The sequence below is a fragment of the Bos javanicus genome, chromosome 6 (genome assembly GCF_032452875.1).
Source record: "Bos javanicus breed banteng chromosome 6, ARS-OSU_banteng_1.0, whole genome shotgun sequence".
Taxonomy (NCBI): domain Eukaryota; kingdom Metazoa; phylum Chordata; class Mammalia; order Artiodactyla; family Bovidae; genus Bos; species Bos javanicus.
In genome coordinates this window covers 53,122,520-53,140,879 of record NC_083873.1, presented here as the reverse complement: position 1 = coordinate 53,140,879, position 18,360 = coordinate 53,122,520, and positions in this window count along the sequence as shown.

The following is an 18,360-nucleotide window of genomic DNA, read 5'->3' as shown; positions in this document are numbered from 1 at the left end:
CTTTTTGTCAGTCTACATACTTACATGAAATATGCTGCTTAGTTTAAAGGTACATGGTAGGTGCCTATATGTTAGCTAATGATTAATTTCTAATCCCCCATCATGGTATAATGAAATCTATTTAAGAAATAGAAAAGGCAGCGATCACTTAGGTCCAGTTTTGAACACATTTATTCATTCCTTTTACCAATAGCATAGTCATAGCAAACTATATATATAAACTGGTCATAGCAAACACACTCTTCCAACAACACGAGACAACTCTATACATGCACATCACTAGACAGTCAGTATTGAAATCATATTAATAATATTCTTTGCAGTCAAAGATGGAGAAACTCTATACAGTCAACAAAACAAGACCAGAAGCTGACTGTGCCAAATTCAGACTGAAATTGAAGAAAGTAGGGAAAACCACTAGACCATTCAGTTCAGTTCTGTTCAGTTCATTCCTTCAGTCGTGTCCAACTCTTTTCAACCCCATGAAATGCAGCACACCAGGCCTCCCTGTCCATCACTAACTCTCAGAGTTTACCCAAACACATGTCCACTGAGTCAGTGATGCCATCTAAGCACCTCATCCTCTGTCCATTCAATTCAGTTCAGTACAGTTCAGTTCAGTCGCTCAGTTGTGTCCGACTCTTTGTGACCCCATGAATCACAACACACCAGGCCTTCCTGTCCATCACCAACTCCCGGAGTTCACTGAAACTCATGTCCATTGAGTCGGTGATGCCATCAAGCCATCTAATCCTCTGTCGTCTCCTTCTCCTCCTGCCCACAATTCCTCCCAGCATCAGAGTCTTCTCCAAAGAGTCAACTCTTCCTTTGCATGAGGTGGCCAAAGTACTGGAGTTTCAGCTTTAGCATCATTCCTTCCAGAAAACATCCAGGACCGATCTCCTTTAGAATGGACTGGTTGGATCTCCTTGCAATCCAAGGGACTCTCAAGAGTCTTCTCCAATACCACAGTTCAAAAGCATCAATTCTTCAGTGCTCAGCTTTCTTCACAGTCCAACTCTCACATCCATACATGACCACTGGCAAACCACAGCCTTGACTAGATGGACCTTTGTTGGCAAAGTAATGTCTCTGCTTTTCAATATGCTATCTAGGTTGGTCATAACTTTCCTTCCAAGGAGTAAGCGTCTTTTAATTTCATGGCTACAGCTACCATCTGCAGTGATTTTGGAGCCCAAAAAATAAAGTTGGGCATTGTTTCCACTCTTTCCCCATTTATTTCCCATGAAGTGATGGGACCAGATGCCATGATCTTCGTTTTCTGAATGCTGAACATTCAGGTATGACCTAAATCAAATCCCTTATGATTACACAATGGAAGTAACAAATAGATTCAAGGGATTAGGTCTGATAGATAGAGAAATATGTATGCAGGTCAAGAAGCAACAGTTAGAACTAAACATGGAACAACGGACTGCTTCCAAACTGGGAAAGGAGTATATTAAGGCTGTATGTTATCATCTTGGTTATTCAACTTATACGCAGAGTATATCATGTGAAATTCCAGGCTGAATACTGAAGAAGTTGCAATCAAGATTGCCAGGAGAAATATCAATAATCTCTGATATGCAGCTGACACCACCCTTATAGCAGAAAGCAAAGAAGAACTAAGGATCCTCTTGATGAAAATGAAAGAGGAGAGCGAAAAAGTTGGCTTAAAACTCAACATTCAAAAACTAAGATCATGGCATCTGGCCCCATCAATTAATGGCAAATAGATGGGGAAACAATGGAAACGGTGACAGACTTTATTTTCTTGGGCTCCAAAATCACTGCAGATGCTGACTCTAGCCATTAAATTAAAAGACACTTACTCCTTGGAAGGAAAGCTATGACCAACCTAGACAGCATTTTTAAAAGCAGAGACATTACTTTGCCAGCAAATGTCTGTCTAGTCAAAGCTATGGTTTTTCCAGTAGTCATGTATGGATGGGAAAGTTGGACCGTAAAGAAAACTGAGCGCCAAAGAATTGATGCTTTTGAACTGTGTTGGAGAAGACCCTGAGAGTCCCTTGGACTGCAAGGAGTTCCAACCAGTTAATCCTAAAGGAACTCAGTCCTGAATATTTACTGGAAGAATTGATGCTGAAACTCCAATACTTTAGCCACCTGATGCGAAGAGCTGACTCATCTGAAAAGATCTTGATGCTTGAAAGATTGAAGGCAGGAGGAGAAAGGGGCGACATAGGATAAGATAGTTGGATGGCATCACCAACTCAATGGACATGAGTTTGAGTAAAACTCTGGGAGTTGGTGATGGACAGAGAGCCCTGGCCTACTGCCGGGGTCCAGCCCTGGCAGGTCCAGGGTATTCGAAGGGGAGACAGCTTCGGCGGCTATTTAAATATTCATCAAAGATATAAACAGTAATAGAATGAGGATAGCTCAGTAGGAAAATTCAGTGGAGAAAAGAGGCTGAGTAGCTTGGTTCACGTGGGAGACCAATAAAACTTCAAGACAAGAAGCTTGCACCACTTACGTAGGCTGCAGGCATCCTTCCATTCTCCCGAAGGAGAAGAGACACTGAGGCCTCCCTGGTCGGATCTTAGAAGCCCAGGCATAATTAGTAAGCATGGCGGGTTCCGCGCTCCAGATGGAGACTCAGCCAGAGTGAGAGAGAGAGCAACATGGGGAGACCAGTATTTTGAGGAACTGATCCCAATTCTTTATTTTCCAGAGTCTGTTTTTATACACTGAGATGTTATACAAAAGTCACGTGGGGACAGCAGTCCTGACTTTTATTAAAGTCAGGTGCTTCATACAAATGTATACAGAGGTCTTAGGGGTGTTACATCATCTTCTGGCCAGGGGGGCCTGCTGACAATTTGTGACCCTCTCCTTGTGACAGTGGTCACTCAACCAGGACACTTTTTTCTCCAAGGGTGATTATTCTTAAAACAGATGTCACTCAAATAAAGTTACATTCCTGTAGGGTGAGGGTGTAGTGGGCTTTAGTTAAGGAAAGAATTTACTTGGCCTAAGGTCTAATGTGATTTATATCAAAGGTTAATACTTATTTCTTCTATATATTCATTAATGTGTGTAAGGGCAGGGGATGTGAAGACTTAGCAGTAAACATTGGCTCAACAAATGAAAAACCCTTCACCAATACAATTTCTAATCAGCCCATTATACTTATACTAACAGTTTTCTAACTTCTCTAAAGAACCTGTTTTTAGGTTTAAAGCATCTCGTGCCTCTCACGGTTGGGAGGCTGTGAGCAATCACATGTGGCCGGACAAGCCTATCAGGCAGGCTAGAGAACCTTCAGAGGAGTTTGTAGGTTGAAACACTCCTGTCACGCCCAGGAATTATTATTAACTGGAGCTCTAAGTTAACTCCTTCTCCGAAAGAGGTGGTGGGGGGCAGCCCCCCGTAAAGTCAGAGGTGTAGGGGAGAGCACAAAGTAGTAAAGTAGGCAGGTTCTGGTTATGGTGGTAGATGCTCGAGAATTTCCAGGGGGACTCCTGAGGCTCGATCCCGCCTTTGCGTATGTTGAGCCTCCTTCCTCATGACCTTTGTCATGGGCAGAGTGCCTCACGCTGGCCCCCAACAGCCTACTGCAGTCTGTGGGGTCACGAAGAGTCAGACACACTTGAGTGACTGAACTGAACTGAACTGAAGATAAACAATTTGAATCGTATGATCAGTTGCCTCATTTAATACATACAACACAAAAATTCACTTTTGTGTTTCATGTTCTGGAAAAGCCCATGGATCCATTCAAAATTTTCCACTGTATAGAATTGTTTCCCTACAATTCTATTTTTATTTTTTCTAGATTTTAAAACAATTTTGTCCAGTATATTAGTCTTACAACCCTGTGTAGTTAGAAGTGAAAATCTCTGCAACAATGATTTTTCATATTTGTTCTCCTATAAATTTGTCAGGCTGAATCTTCATGTTTGAGAACAAAAATACTTAAAGCATAAGAACTCAAAAGATTGAAATAAAGAAAAAACTGAAGCCTGTGAACAGTACAGAGAAGAATTAACATTGCTGTACTAAAACACAAAAAAAGTTGCTAGAAATATGAAGTAATTTACCATGAGATTATCTGTAGTTTGGGAACAGCCCCTGGAGGAGGGCATAGCAACCCACTCCAGTATTCTTGCCTGGAGAATCCCCATGGACAGAAGGGCCTAGTGGGCTACAGTCCATAGGTTCACAAAGAATCAGACAGGACTTAGTGACTAAGCACACTACATCACATATCATAAGAAAATGGTTAAACTCTGTTTGGTATTGTAAAGATAGCATTTTCTGCATACTGGTATGTAGATTCAATGTAAATTTGGCCAAAGACAACAAGGTTGTGTGTGTGCGTGTGACTGAGAAGCTGATTTTAAAATATGTTTGAAAATCAGTAGCCACAAAGATAATTTATATAAGAAGAACAGATTTGGAGGGCTTACATTACCACACTTCAAAAATTATTATAAAATTATAGTAATTTAACCAGATGTACCTGATACAAAGATAAGACATATGTGAATGAAAGTGATTAGATATTCAAGAAAACTCACCTGATTAATAAAAAAGAATCATTGAAATACTGATCTAGATTATGATTATATTATAAGATTAGTTTTATATTTATATATTTTTACTGAAATAAACCTTGACTCTACCTCATACTATACATGTATATATATGCAAAACTATATTTACCATGGATCATAACAATAAAACTTCTAGAGGGAAGAATATCTTCATGACATTGGTTAGACAAAAACTAATTAAACTTGATAGACAAAGAACTGCTTACCAAAAAGGGCCTGCTACCTTGTACTTCATTAAGAGGATAAAGGAAACCATTAAGAAAATTCAAAAGTAAGCTACAGTGTAGGATAATAGTTTAAAATACACATCAAACAAATGATTCATTCACAAATAATATTTCAAAAGACAATTTCATGATATTTGACCAATACATTGAATAAACAATAAACGAGCAGGATATTTACTTCTCTGTCACCAGGAAGAAAGGAAGATAAAATGTCAGTGAAGGTGACTGGGTGAGCCTACCTGATGACTAAAATGAAAAAACAAAAAACAAAAAAGACTGACAAGCACTGGCAAAGGATATAGTAGTTAGAACTTTCATACACTATATGTGGGAAAATCACTTTTGTATCTTCTTGACATAATTTCAGTTCAGTTCAATTCAGTTCAGTCACTCAGTCGTGTCTGATTCTTTGAGACCTCTTGGACTGCAGTATGCCAGAGCTCCCTGTCCATCACCAACTCCCAGAATTTACTTAAACTCATGTCCATTGAGTCGGTGATGCCATCCAACCATCTCATCCTCTGTTATTCCTTTCTCCTCCTGCCCTCAACCTTTCCCAGCATCAGGGTCTTTTCAGATGAGTCAGCTCTTCGCATCAGGTGGCCAAGTATTGAAGTTTCAGCTTCAACATCAGTCCTTCCAATGAACATTCAGAACTGAGTTCCTTTAGGATTAACTGGTTGGATCTCCTTGCAGTCCAAGGGACCCTCAAGAGTCTTCTCCAACACCATAGTTCAAAAGCATCAATTCTTCAGTGCTCAGCTTTCTTTATAGTCCAACTCTCACATCTATACATGACTACTGGAAAACCATAGCTTTGACTAGACGGACCTTTGCTGGCAAAGTAATGTCTCTGTTTTTTTTAATATGCTGTCTAGATTGGTCATAACTTTTCTTCCAAGGAGTAAGCATCTTTTTATTTCATGGCTGCAGTCACCATCTGCAGTGATTTTGGAGCCCCAAAAAATAAAGTTTCCACTGTCTCTCCATCTATTTGCCATGAAGTGATGGGACCAGATGCCATAATCTTTGTTTTCTGAATGTTGAGCATTAAGCCAATTTTTTCACTCTCTAGCGGCCTTGAGGAGATACCCAATGTCCAAGGTCAGGAGAGGCTCCTGCACTTCGCTAGAGCAGCTGTGGAGAGATACTCCATGTCCAAGGTCAGGAACCATGGCTGTGCTTCGCTGGATGGGCCATGTGGAAATATCCCACATCCAAGAACAGAAAAAAAACCAGTAAGACGGTAAGCACTGGAGCAGCTGTGAGGAGATATCCCACATCAAAGGACAAAGGAGAATCCCCAGCAAGATGGTAGGAGGGGTAAATTCACATTTAGAATCAAACCCCATTCCCGCCTGAGATGCTCAGAGGGCTCCAACAAACCTTGTGTACACCAGGACCCAGGGACCCCACAGAGACTGAGACAGAACTGTGTTTGAGCATCTCCTGTGGAGATACGAGTCAGCAGTGGTCTGCCACAAGGACAGAGGCTCTGGGTGTGGGTATGGCATAAGTCCTCTTGGACAAGGTCGCCATTAACCCCAACATAGTGCTGCCAGAACTTACACAGGTTTGGGAAATAGAGTCTTGGAGGGCACAACAGCACCTTGTGCACCAGGACCCAGGAGAAAGCAACAGTGACCCCACAGGAGACTGTTCCAGACTTGCCTGAGGGTGTCCGGGAGTCTACAGTGAAGGTGTGGGTTAGTGGTGGCCTTTAGGGTTGGGGGCATGGAGAGTAGCAGTACATGCCTGGGATTTTTTAAGGGAGGTCACCATTATATTCATTACCTCCACCATAGTTTCAGTTCAGTTCAGTCGGACAGTCATGTCTGACTCTGCACCCCCATGAATCGCAGCATGACAGGCCTCCCTGTCCATCACGAACTCCCAGAGTTTACTCAAATTGATGCCCATCAAGTCAGTGATGCCATCCAGCCATCTCATCCTCTGTTTTCCCCTTCTCCTCCTGTCCCAAATCCCTCCCAGCATCAGAGTCTTTTCCACTGAGTCAAAAATTCACATGAGGTGGCCAAAGATTTGAAGTTTCAGCTTTAGTATCATTCCTTCCAATGAACACCCAGGACTGATCTCTTTTAGAATGGACTGGTTGGATCTCCTTGCAGTCCAAGGGACCCTCAAGAGTCTTCTCCAACACCACAGATCAAAAGCATCAAGTCTTCAGTGCTCAGCTTTCTTCACAGTCCAACTCTCACATCCATGGAAAAACCATAGCCTTGACTAGACGGAAATTTGTTGGCAAAGTTATGTCTCTGCTTTTGAATATGCTATCTAGGTTGGTCATAACTTTCCTTCCAAGGAGTAAGCGTCTTTTAATTTCGTGGCTGCAATCACCATCTGCAGTGATTTTGGAGCCCATAAAAATAAAGTCTGACACTGTTTCCACTGTTTCCCCATCTATTTCCCATGAAGTGATGGGACCGGATGCCATGATCTTAGTTTCTGAATGTTGAGCTTTAAGCCAAATTTTTCACTCTCCTCTTTCACTTTCTTCAAGAGACATTTTAGTTCCTCTTCATATTCTGCCATAAGGGTGGTGTCATTTGCATATATGAGGTTATTGATATTTCTCCCAGCAATCTTGATTCCAGCTTGTGCTTCTTCCAGCCCAGTGTTTCTCATGATGTACTCTGCATTTAAGTTAAATAAGCAGGGTGACAATATACAGCCTTGACATATTCATTTTCCTATTTGGAACCAGTCTGTTATTCCATGTCCAGTTCTAACGGCTGCCTCCTGACATGTTGTATAGGTTTCTCAAGAGGCAGGTATGGGGTGTGGTATTCCCATCTCTTTCAGAATTTACCACAGTTTATTGTGATCCACACAGTCAAAGGCATAGTCAATAAAGCAGAAATAGATGTTTTTCTGGAACTCTCTTGCTTTTGCAATGATCCAGCGGATATTGGCAATTTGAACTCTGGTACCTCTGCCTTTTCTAAAACCAGCTTGAACATCTGGAAGTTCATGGTTCACATACAGCTGAAGCCTGGCTTGCAGAATTTTGAGCATTACTTTACTAGCCTGTGAGATGAGTGCAATTGTGCTATAGTTTGAGCATTTTTTGACATTGTCTTTTTTGGGATTGGAATGAAAACTGACCATTTCCAGTACTGTGGCCACTGCTGAGTTTTACAAATTTGCTGGCATATTGAGTGCAGCACTTTCACAGCATCATCTCTCAAGATTTTAAATAGCTCAACTGGAATTCCATCACCTCCACTAGCTTTGTTCGTAGTAGTGCTTTCTAAGGCCCACTTGACTTCACATTCCATGATATCTGGCTCTAGGTGATCAAACCATCGTGATTATCTGGGTCTTGAAGATCTTTTTTGTACAGTTCTTTTGTGTATTATTGCCACCTCTTCTTAATATCTTCTGCTTCTGTTAGGTCCATACCATTTCTGTCCTTTATTGAGCCTATCTTTGCATGAAATGTTCCCTTGATATCTCTAATTTTCTTGAAGAGATCTCTAGTCTTTCCCATTCTGTTCTTTTGGTCTATTTCTTTGCATTGATCACTGAGAAAGGCTTTCTTATTCTTGCTATTCTTTGGAACTTTGCATTCAAATGCTTCTCTTTTTCCTTTTCTCCTTTGCTTTTCACCTCTCTTCTTTTCCCAGTTATTTGTAAGGCCTCCTCAGACATCCATTTTGCTTTTTTTCCATTTATTTTTCTTGGGGATGGTCTTGATCCCTGTCTCCTGTACAATGTCACCAACCTCCATCCATAGTTCATCAGGCACTCTGTCTGTCAGATCTAGGCCCTTTAATCTATTTTTTACTTTCACTGTATAATCATAAGGGATTTGATTTAGGTCATACCTGAATGGTCTAGTGGTTTTCCCTACTTTCTTCAAATTAAGTCTGAATTTGGCAATAAGTTGTTCATGATATGAGCCATAGTCATCTCCTGGTCTTGTTTTTGCTTACTGTATAGAGGTTCTCCATCTTTGGCTACAAAGAATATAATCAATCTGATTTTGGTGTTGACCATCCTGTGATGTCCATGTGTAGAGTCTTCTCCTGTGTTATTGGAAGAGGGTGTTTGCTATGACCAATGCATTCTCTTGGCAGAATTCTATTAGCCTTTGCCCTCCTTCATTCTGTACTCCAGAGCCAAATTTGCCTGTTACTCCAGGTGTTTCTTGACTTCCTACTTTTGCATTCCAATCCCCTGTAATGAAAAGGACATCTTTTTGGGTGTTAGTTCTAGAAGGTCTTGTAGGACTTCATAGAACTGTTCAACTTCAGCTTCTTCAGCATTACTGGTTGGGGCATAGGCTTGAATTATGGTGATATTGAATGGTTTGCCTTGGAAACGAACAGAGATTATTCTGTCGTTTTTGAGATTGCATCCAAGTACTGCATTTCAGACTCTTTTGTTCACCATGATGACTACACCATTTTTCCTAAGGGATCCCTGCCCACAGTAGTAGATATAATGGTCATCTGATTTAAGTTCACCCATTCCAGTCCATTTTAGTTCACTGATTCCTAGAATGTCAACGTTCACTCTTGCCATCTCCTATTTGACCACTTCCAATTTGTCTTGATTCATGGACCTGACATTTCATGTTCCAATGCAATATTGCTCTTTACAGCATCAGACCTTGCTTCTATCACAAGTCACGTCCACAACTGGGTATTGTTTTTGCTTTGGCTCCATCCCTTCATTCTTTCTGGAGTTACTTCTCCACTGATCTCCAGTAGCATATTGGACACCTACCAACCTGGGGAATTCCATTTTCAGTATCCTATCATTTTGCCTTTTCATACTGTTCATGGGGTTCTCAAGGCAAGAATACTGAAATGGTTTGCCTTTAGTATTCCCTTGTCCAGTGGACCACATTCTGTCAGACCTCTCCACCATGACCAGTTGTCTCCACCATAGTTTGGCCCTAGGTAAATAGCAGGGAGGGAACACAGCTCCACCCACCAACAGATAATTGGATTAAATATTTACTGAGCATGGTCTCCCCACCAGAACAAAACCCAGTATACCCCTCAGTCAGGCTATCCCATCAGGAAGCTTCCATAAGCCTTTTATTCTTCTCCATCAGAAGTCAGACAGACTGAGAACCACCATCACAGAAAACTAACCAATCTAATCACATGGACCACAGCCTTGTCTAACTAATGAAACTATGAGCCATGCCATGTAGGGCTACCCAAGACAGATGGGTCATGGTGGAGAATTCTGACAAAATGTGGTCCACTGGAGAAGGGAATGGCAAAACACTTCAGTATTCCTGCCTTGAGAACCCGATGACCAGTATGAAAAGGCAAAAAGATAGGACACTTAAAGATGAACTCCCCAAGGTCAGTAGGTGCCAAATATGCTACTGGGGATCAGTGGAGAAATAACTCTAGAAAGAATGAAGACATGGAGCCAAAGCAAAAATAACACCCAGCTGTGGATATGACTGGTGATAGAAGCAAGGTTCAATGCTGTAAAGACCAATATTGCATAGGAATCTGGAATGTTAGGTCCATGAATCAAGGCAAATTGGAAGTGATCAAACAGGAGATGCCAAGAGTGAACATCAACATTTCAGGAATCAGCAAACTAAAATGGACTGAAATGGGTGAATTTAATTCAGATGACCATTATATCTACTATTGTGGGCAAAAATCCCTTAGAAGAAATGGAGTAGCCATCATAGTTAACAAAAGAGTCTGAAATGCAGTATCTAGATGAAATCTCATAAATGACAGAATGATCTCTGTTCATCTTGAGGGGAAACCATTCAATATCACCGTAATTCAAGTCTATGCCTGGACCAGTAATGCTGAAGACGTTGAAGTTGAATGGTTCTATCAACATCTACAAGACCTTCTAGAATTAACACCCAAAAAAGATGACATAATTTACCTGGGTTAAACCTAAGATCCCTATGGCCCAACAATTTGACTCCCAAGTATATAACCAGCAGAAATGTACACATATATTCATCTGAAGACTTTAAGGTCTGTATGCAATGAAAACTAGTACAGTATTCACCACACAGAAAAGGAGGTGATAGAAAGTAGATAACAATAGTAAAACCTGGAAACATCTCAAGTGTACATCCATAAAAAGAAGAAGAAATAAGTGTATTGTGTATGAAATAGCAGCATGATGGAACAATATCAGAAAAGAAGACTATTAGTATACAAAAGAGTGTGGGTACATTTTACATAATAGATACATTGATGAGCAAAGAAAGCAGATTGGTTCTATCTAAGTAACATTCAAAATCAGGTAAAGTAATCCATAGAGATAGTTCTCATAATAATATTTACTTAGGGGAGTTAATAACTGGAATGGAGCTCAAGAGATCTCTGATATTAACAATGTGCCATTGCTTTATCTGTATGGTAATTGTTATAAGTTTATATGATTACTTTAAAAATGTACTTTCCCTTAAAAAGGTACACTTTAATATAAACATATATATAATATATATTTATAAAAGTATATTTTATAATTTAATTATATAGTTATATTTATCCTACCACATTTATATTTTAAGCAATGTGTAGTATGTGGAACAACATAATTTCTTAAATTATTGTGTAGTATGTGAAACCAAAAGGAGCTTATGTTAGTAAGAATAATGAATAATATCATATGGCTTCCTTCCAAAAATAATAATAAAACATGTCAGACACACACACACACAACCCCACTAATATACACATACATTTGAATATCACTCTTCCAAATCTTGAAGACAGTATTAATCAAAGTGATGGGGAGCTAGAAATTTATGATCAGCTATGAAGAGCTCTTTTTCTCTAGATCACTGGTTTAAATGTTCCTGGTATGCTAATAAAGTTAGTTCATTAATTTCCAATAGCTATTTTGTGTTTTATGTAAAATGAGATGATGGTCGCAGCTGACACCATAAAAAATCATGTTTATAATTTAGATTACAATAATAACTTTTCAGCCTATCATCTCAAGAGGCAAAAGATGAAAAGGGCATTGAAGTAGCTGACCTCTCTTGCCCTTAAATTTGGCCATCTGTAACTGTTGTATAAAATAATGTAGCAAATTGGTGCTAGAAAGCTAATGACAGCTTAAATTGTTTGAAAGTCACTTAGTCATGTCCAACTCTTTGCCACCCCTTGGACTGTAGCCTGCCAGGCTCCTCTGTCCATGGAATGAATTCTCCAGGCCAGAATACTGGAATAGGTAACTGTTCCCTTCTCCAGGGGATCTTTGCAACCAAGGAATTGAGTCCAGATCTCCTACATTGGGGGCAGATGCTTTACCATCTGAGTCACAAAGGAAGCCCAAGAATTACTGATGTGGATAGCCTATCCGTTTTCCAGCAGATCTTCCTGACCCATGAATTGAACCCGGGTTTCCAGCATTGCAGGCAGATTCTTTACCAGCTGAGCTATTTTTCCATCTTTATTTCAAGAAAAATGTAATATTATCTTTCTCTCAGGCTTATTTTATTAATATAAAACAATATTGAAAGGCTAAATAAAGAAAATAAATACTTCACATGCCATTGTTTACCAAATCCTCAGTAGTTGTCAATGGTATTGATTATTTCTTCTGTTTCATCTTTCCATATGAAAAAACTTCCATTACAATAAAAATCCAGGTTTTACTACCTCAGCATTACTCCCCAGGGATGGGAGGAAATGGTGGCTGTGGCTCAGCAACTTTTGTGCCCACTTTATAACCTGGCACCCAGCAGAAAATACACAATGTGTATTTTGTGGAAAGTTTGGCATGACAAGCTCTACCTTTGTGGGGAAGGTTTTGGAGAATTGTTCAATTAGAGGCAAAGAAATAATCTCATCTGGCTGTCCCAAGTCAAAATCTCCTTATACTTTTGTCAAGATTAGACATGATATTTTTATCCCATCTGCCTCATGCTTATATGTACTTTTCAATTGTTTCTGTCTTTATGGGTGAAGAGGGTTCTTTTGGAGCCTCTAAATCCAATATATCATAGAATATTATAACCTGAGAAACTTTTTAAAGGACATTTGCTTTCTTTCTAATTTTACAAACGATACATATTCATTTAAGTTAACCCAAAATACATTAAAGCATAAAGTAAAAAATATCATCACCTGTAATCCTCAAACTCCAGAGATAACCATTAACATTTTGATGCATTTCCTCCCAGTATTTATTTACATGCTTTAATTGAAACATAATTGACCTACAATACAATGTTAGTTCTAAATGTACCAAGATATTGATTAATTTCTATACATTACAAAATGATTACTATAAGTCCGGTTATATCTGTCATCAAAGATATTACAGTGTACTTGACATATTCTCCATGTTGTACATTTCATCTCTGTGATTCATTTATTTTGTAACTGAAAAAATCTGTACCTCTTAACCTCCCTGAACTATTTCATTCATCCCTCTACCCCTCCTCCCTTTTGGCAACCACCTGTGTGTTCTTAGTATCTATGAATCCACTTCGTTTTGCTATGCTTGTTCATTTGATTTGTGTTTTAGATTCCACATGTAAGTTAAATCATATGGTATTAGTCTTTTTCTGTCTAAATTTCTGTCTTGTTTTACTTAGCATAATACCCTCTAGGTCCATCTATGTTGTTACACATGGCAAGATTTCATTCTTTTTCATGGCTGAGTAATACCTATCAGAATGTCTACTGTCAAATGGCAACAAATAAGTGTTTGTGAGGAGGTGGAGAAAATGAAACTTTCATGAACTTTTGGTGGGAATATATACTGATTCAGTCACTAGAGAAAACATTATGGAGGCTTCTCAAAAATTTAAAAATAAAACTACCATGTGATCCAGTAATTCCACTTCTGCATATCTTTTGATGAAAACAACAACACTAATTGAAAAAGATATAGACACCTCTGTGTTCATTGTATCATCATTTACAATAGCCAGCTATATAAGCATCCAAAGTGTTCACTGATAGATGAATGGATAAAGAAGATGTGGTATAAATTAATATATACAAATTGAGGATTGATGTATTATATCTTTATATGGAAAATCATAGTTTCCAGTGTATTTGAAGATTCAGCCTCAATCTGACTGTATTTATTGCAGGAATGTTATTAAGGCCTCACAATGTGAGCATGAATAATCTGCTTGAAATTTCTCACTGAAACATGAAAGACCACCTGAAAACTGTTCAGTTAAGGACAATTACTGTATCTTCAAAATATGAATAGCCATAGTATCAATCTCTGTTTCTCTGTTGGTGATGGTAGAGATATTGAGTAGAGGTTGACTTGGGCCAGATACTGAGTCTTTGTGACCATGAAAGCTTACCAGCTGTCTTCCCTTGCACCTTTAAGAAGAGATTAGTCTGGTAAGTTTAGACATATTATGAATAAGATGAATAGAGTTAAAGAAATCCTTCCAGGAGTACCAAGTGAAAATAAATCAAGCTGTTGAATTACACAATAAAAAATGTCCTGAAAGCTCATAGGTTATTACTTTTCACCTCCCTCTGAAGTTAGTCTTACCTAATCTCTGGGAAAATGTATCAAATTTCATTTTAAACCTACATATCTTGAAACAGCTTATTCATAAAATCAAGCACTATTTCAAGAGTGTTTTTGTTGAGATGATTATAAAGTAGCCACTCTTCTTGTATTTTATAAAACTCTCAACTTCTGCTATTTAAATTACTTAGCTAATTAGGTCTCCAATGAAAAGTTGTGTAAACACACTCGTATTTAACCTTAAAAAAAAATTTCCAACACTCCTGGGTGCTATTAAAAAAAACAGTTAATAAAAAAAACTGCTTAAACTTTTTGAGGATAATGTAGTTAATCAGAGATCTCTAAAGAAATCCTTTGGATAGAAACACTGGAGTGTGCAAGCTAATGTGGAAATATTGTAATCCCAGTGCATTTGAATGGAGAATTTAGTTATTTAACTTAAAAGTAGGTAAGTGGTACTTGTACCATTACATTAGTCACATTAATCATCAAGTTTTCATACAGAGAAATATAGTTGAGCAGAGCAGCTGGTTAAGTCATTAGGGATAATGACTTGCACAACTTTCTAAGAATGTGAAAATAGTTTTCCTATTAAAAAATTAGGGTGGATTCTATGTATCAACTGTCCTCCTCAGACAAAGTCTGGAAAAAAAATTCACCTTATTCTCACTTTATTCTCCCAAATACATCAACATGTCATTTTAGAAAGACACTATATTATCCTTCTTAGCCAATAATTTATAATAGTTCAGCATTTTTGCCTCAACATTTAACATACAAGTTAATATCTTAAAAAAAAATTCTATATGGCTGTCACTTTTTACCCAGGATATTCTGATTGCAGTAGACATGATATGATTATCTTGAAGCTCTAGAATTTCTATTTAGGAATTATGGGAGATGTGAATAGCTTAATGGAAAAAAATCAATCTGTGAGAAAAAGTTTTCAAAATTTTGGAGGTTCGCTAAATTCTCAGAAGAAATAATCAATGTTTTAATCTATATTCTTAGCTTCAAGCTGATCACAGAAATGATTAGAAAATATCACAACTAAGCTCAGAAATGTGTAAGAACCCAAGAGCTTTGGCATGAAAATTTTCAAAAAGCTCTTTTGGACCCCAGTATTCCTTCCAGTAGCAGGGAAAGCCAATACCCATGGTAAAAATTCCTGCAGTCATTGGCATCAGTACCCCAGATGAAACCTAAACTCTTCCTGTGTATCAATAATCTTCACTCAGTAATCAAAGTCTGAGTAGGGGTAATATATTTGCTCTGCCTTTGTTGGTATCACTCCAATACTCATACCATATGAGGCTTTACACAAAGAGATTTGTGTGCTCAGCAAACAGACAATTTATAAATCAATGGACATTTGTACATCTTAAATAGTAAGATGTTGCAGCAACTCTTTATAATTAGAACCTGAAATCTGAATTATGTCAGTAGGGCTAATGTAACAGATTATTTCTGAATAAGCAAAGGAACAGATTGTCAATTCAGGTATCAAATGAAGAGAAGGTTCAAAGAAGGAATGAGGAGTCAAGACCGAGAATCTAGAAGCAAAGGAAGCAAGAAAAGTTATTGAGGAAAATTTTTGTCATTCACAATGATCTAATGACTAGTATCTCTCTAAACAACAAGATCAAACCTTCTAGATCAAATCTGCTATGCTGAGAAATGAGATGATATCTCATTTACTGCCTAACCAGCTTAATTTACTGTGTCTATCTAGCTGTAGAATCCAAGTCAGCGTAGGAGGTAGGGTAGCAGTGAAAGCCTAAAAGAGAATATGCTCTGGTATTGGTAGAGTTGTGGATATGTAGGAGAAAGCAATGGCAACCCACTCCAGTACTCTTGCCTGGAAAATCCCATTGACGGAGGGGCCTGGTGGGCTGCAGTCCATGAGGTCGCTAGGAGTCGGACACAACTGAGGGACTTCACTTTCACTTTTCACTTTCATGCATTGGGGAAGGAAATGGCAACCCACTACAGTGTTCTTGCCTGGAGAATCCCAGGGACTGGGGAGCCTGGTGGGCTGCCATCTCTGGGGTCGCACAGAGTCGGACACGACTGAAGCGACTTAGCAGCAGCAGCAGCAGCAGCAGGATGTAATATGGGTCTTCCCAGTGCTGCTAGCAGTAAAGAATCTACCTGCCAATGCAGGAGACGTAAGAGACACGGGTTAGATCCGAGTTGGGAAGATCCTGTGGAGGAGGGCATAGCAACCCATTCCATTTTTCTTGCCTGGAGAATCCCATGGACAGAGGATCCTGGTGGGCTACAGTCCATTTATTTGCAAAGAGTTGGATGTGACTAAAGCAACTTAACATGCATACATGCAGGATGTAATATATTAACGATACTAATGTCCCAATTCTTTTCTTATCCTCCCAATGTTTTGTAATCTCACAGTGACCTCACATTCTGGCTTGGCCATGTGACTTATTTGGCCAATGATATGTTAGCAAACTTAATGCAAATGGAAGTTTGGAAAAGTACTGTCCTTTTTCTGTTCATTCTCTTGCTTCTTTGCCTTCCTGGCTTGTCCAGGCCAGCCTACTAGAGAATGAAAGTGACATGGCTCAGTCATTTTCATTACTTTAGAATATAGTCAGCTGAGGGCCTGATTTGTGAATGAACCCAGATGGGATCAAAAGAACCATCCCATAAAACTCAGCTTTAATCACCCAGTTTCAGACTCATGAGAAATTAGGCTTATTGCTTTGAGTCATTCAAATCTAAGGAATTTTGTTATACAACATTCTATATAAAAGATTACTGATATCATGGACATTAGGGAGGGTACCAATGATATTTTTTGAACCATAAACTAGCAATCACAAACTATTGATAAGTATCAGAATTACCTACAAAGCTTTTAAAAATATATTCAGATCCACCTCTGACCTATAGAATCAATTGCTTGTTCTGGAGAGACATGGTAAGTATTTTGTGAAAGGGGCCAGTTTGTAATAAATTTGAGACCCACTGATTTAGGCATATTGTCTTGACAATTAGAAAAGGATATTTTTAAAATAGTCATTCATTTTCTCACTATCTAATCTGCCAGTAAAGAAAACCAATAAGGTTTCATGTTATGACTTAATTATCCTTACAGCTGTAATTTATTTTCCTAACCTGTAGATACTGATCATGTGAACCATGGCCTGAAAAGTCAGAGGACCATAGGCAATAACGGACTTAAAATCCTTTTCTTCAAAAAATGCACCTGGTAACAAGATGAGCATTTCTACCTTCTTGATAAAGGTGAAAAAAGTTATGGGTGCATTTAACCTGGACTGTATCCTCTCTGAAGAAAGAAGCTAGTGAACCAAAACCCCAAACAACTATAATAGTATTACACTGTGTTTTTTCCCTGGCTGTGCCATCTGTCTAGGAATCTTCTCTCATGGATGGCTCCTTCTAAGCATTCAGAACTCAGAGTGGCCTTCTGTTACCCCTCTATAAATTCCATCTATCTTCATCATCACTATGCCTCTCTCTCTATTCATATACTTCTTTTTATTTCCTTCAGAGCTATTAATGTTGAAAGTGTGATTACATTTTTTGGTATGTCTATAGTCAAACTGAGCACTGTGCTAAGTCACTTCAGTCATGTCTGACTCTGCAACCCCATGGCCTGTAGCCCTCCAGGTCTTCTGTCCATGGGATTTTCCAGGCAAGAATACTGCAGTGGGTTGCATGTCCTCCTCCAGGGGTTCTCCCAACCCTGGGATCAAACTCTTGTCTCTTCTGTCTCCTGCATTGGCAGACAGAACATTAGTTAGATATAATACTGGAGAAAAAACCTATTCATCATTAGTTAAGAAGGCTTTCCCAGTGGCTCAGTGGTAAAGAATCGTCCTGCAATGCAGGAGACACAGAAAATGCAGGTTTGATTCCTGGGTCGGGAAGATCCCCTGGAGGTAGGCATGGCAACCCACTGCAGTATTTTTTCCTGGAGAATCCTATGGACAGAGGAGCCTGGGGGGGCTACAGTCCATATGGTAGCAGAGTCGGAAATGCACCCAACAAGTCTTAACTATGGGTCAGGTGAACAGAAGTAGAAT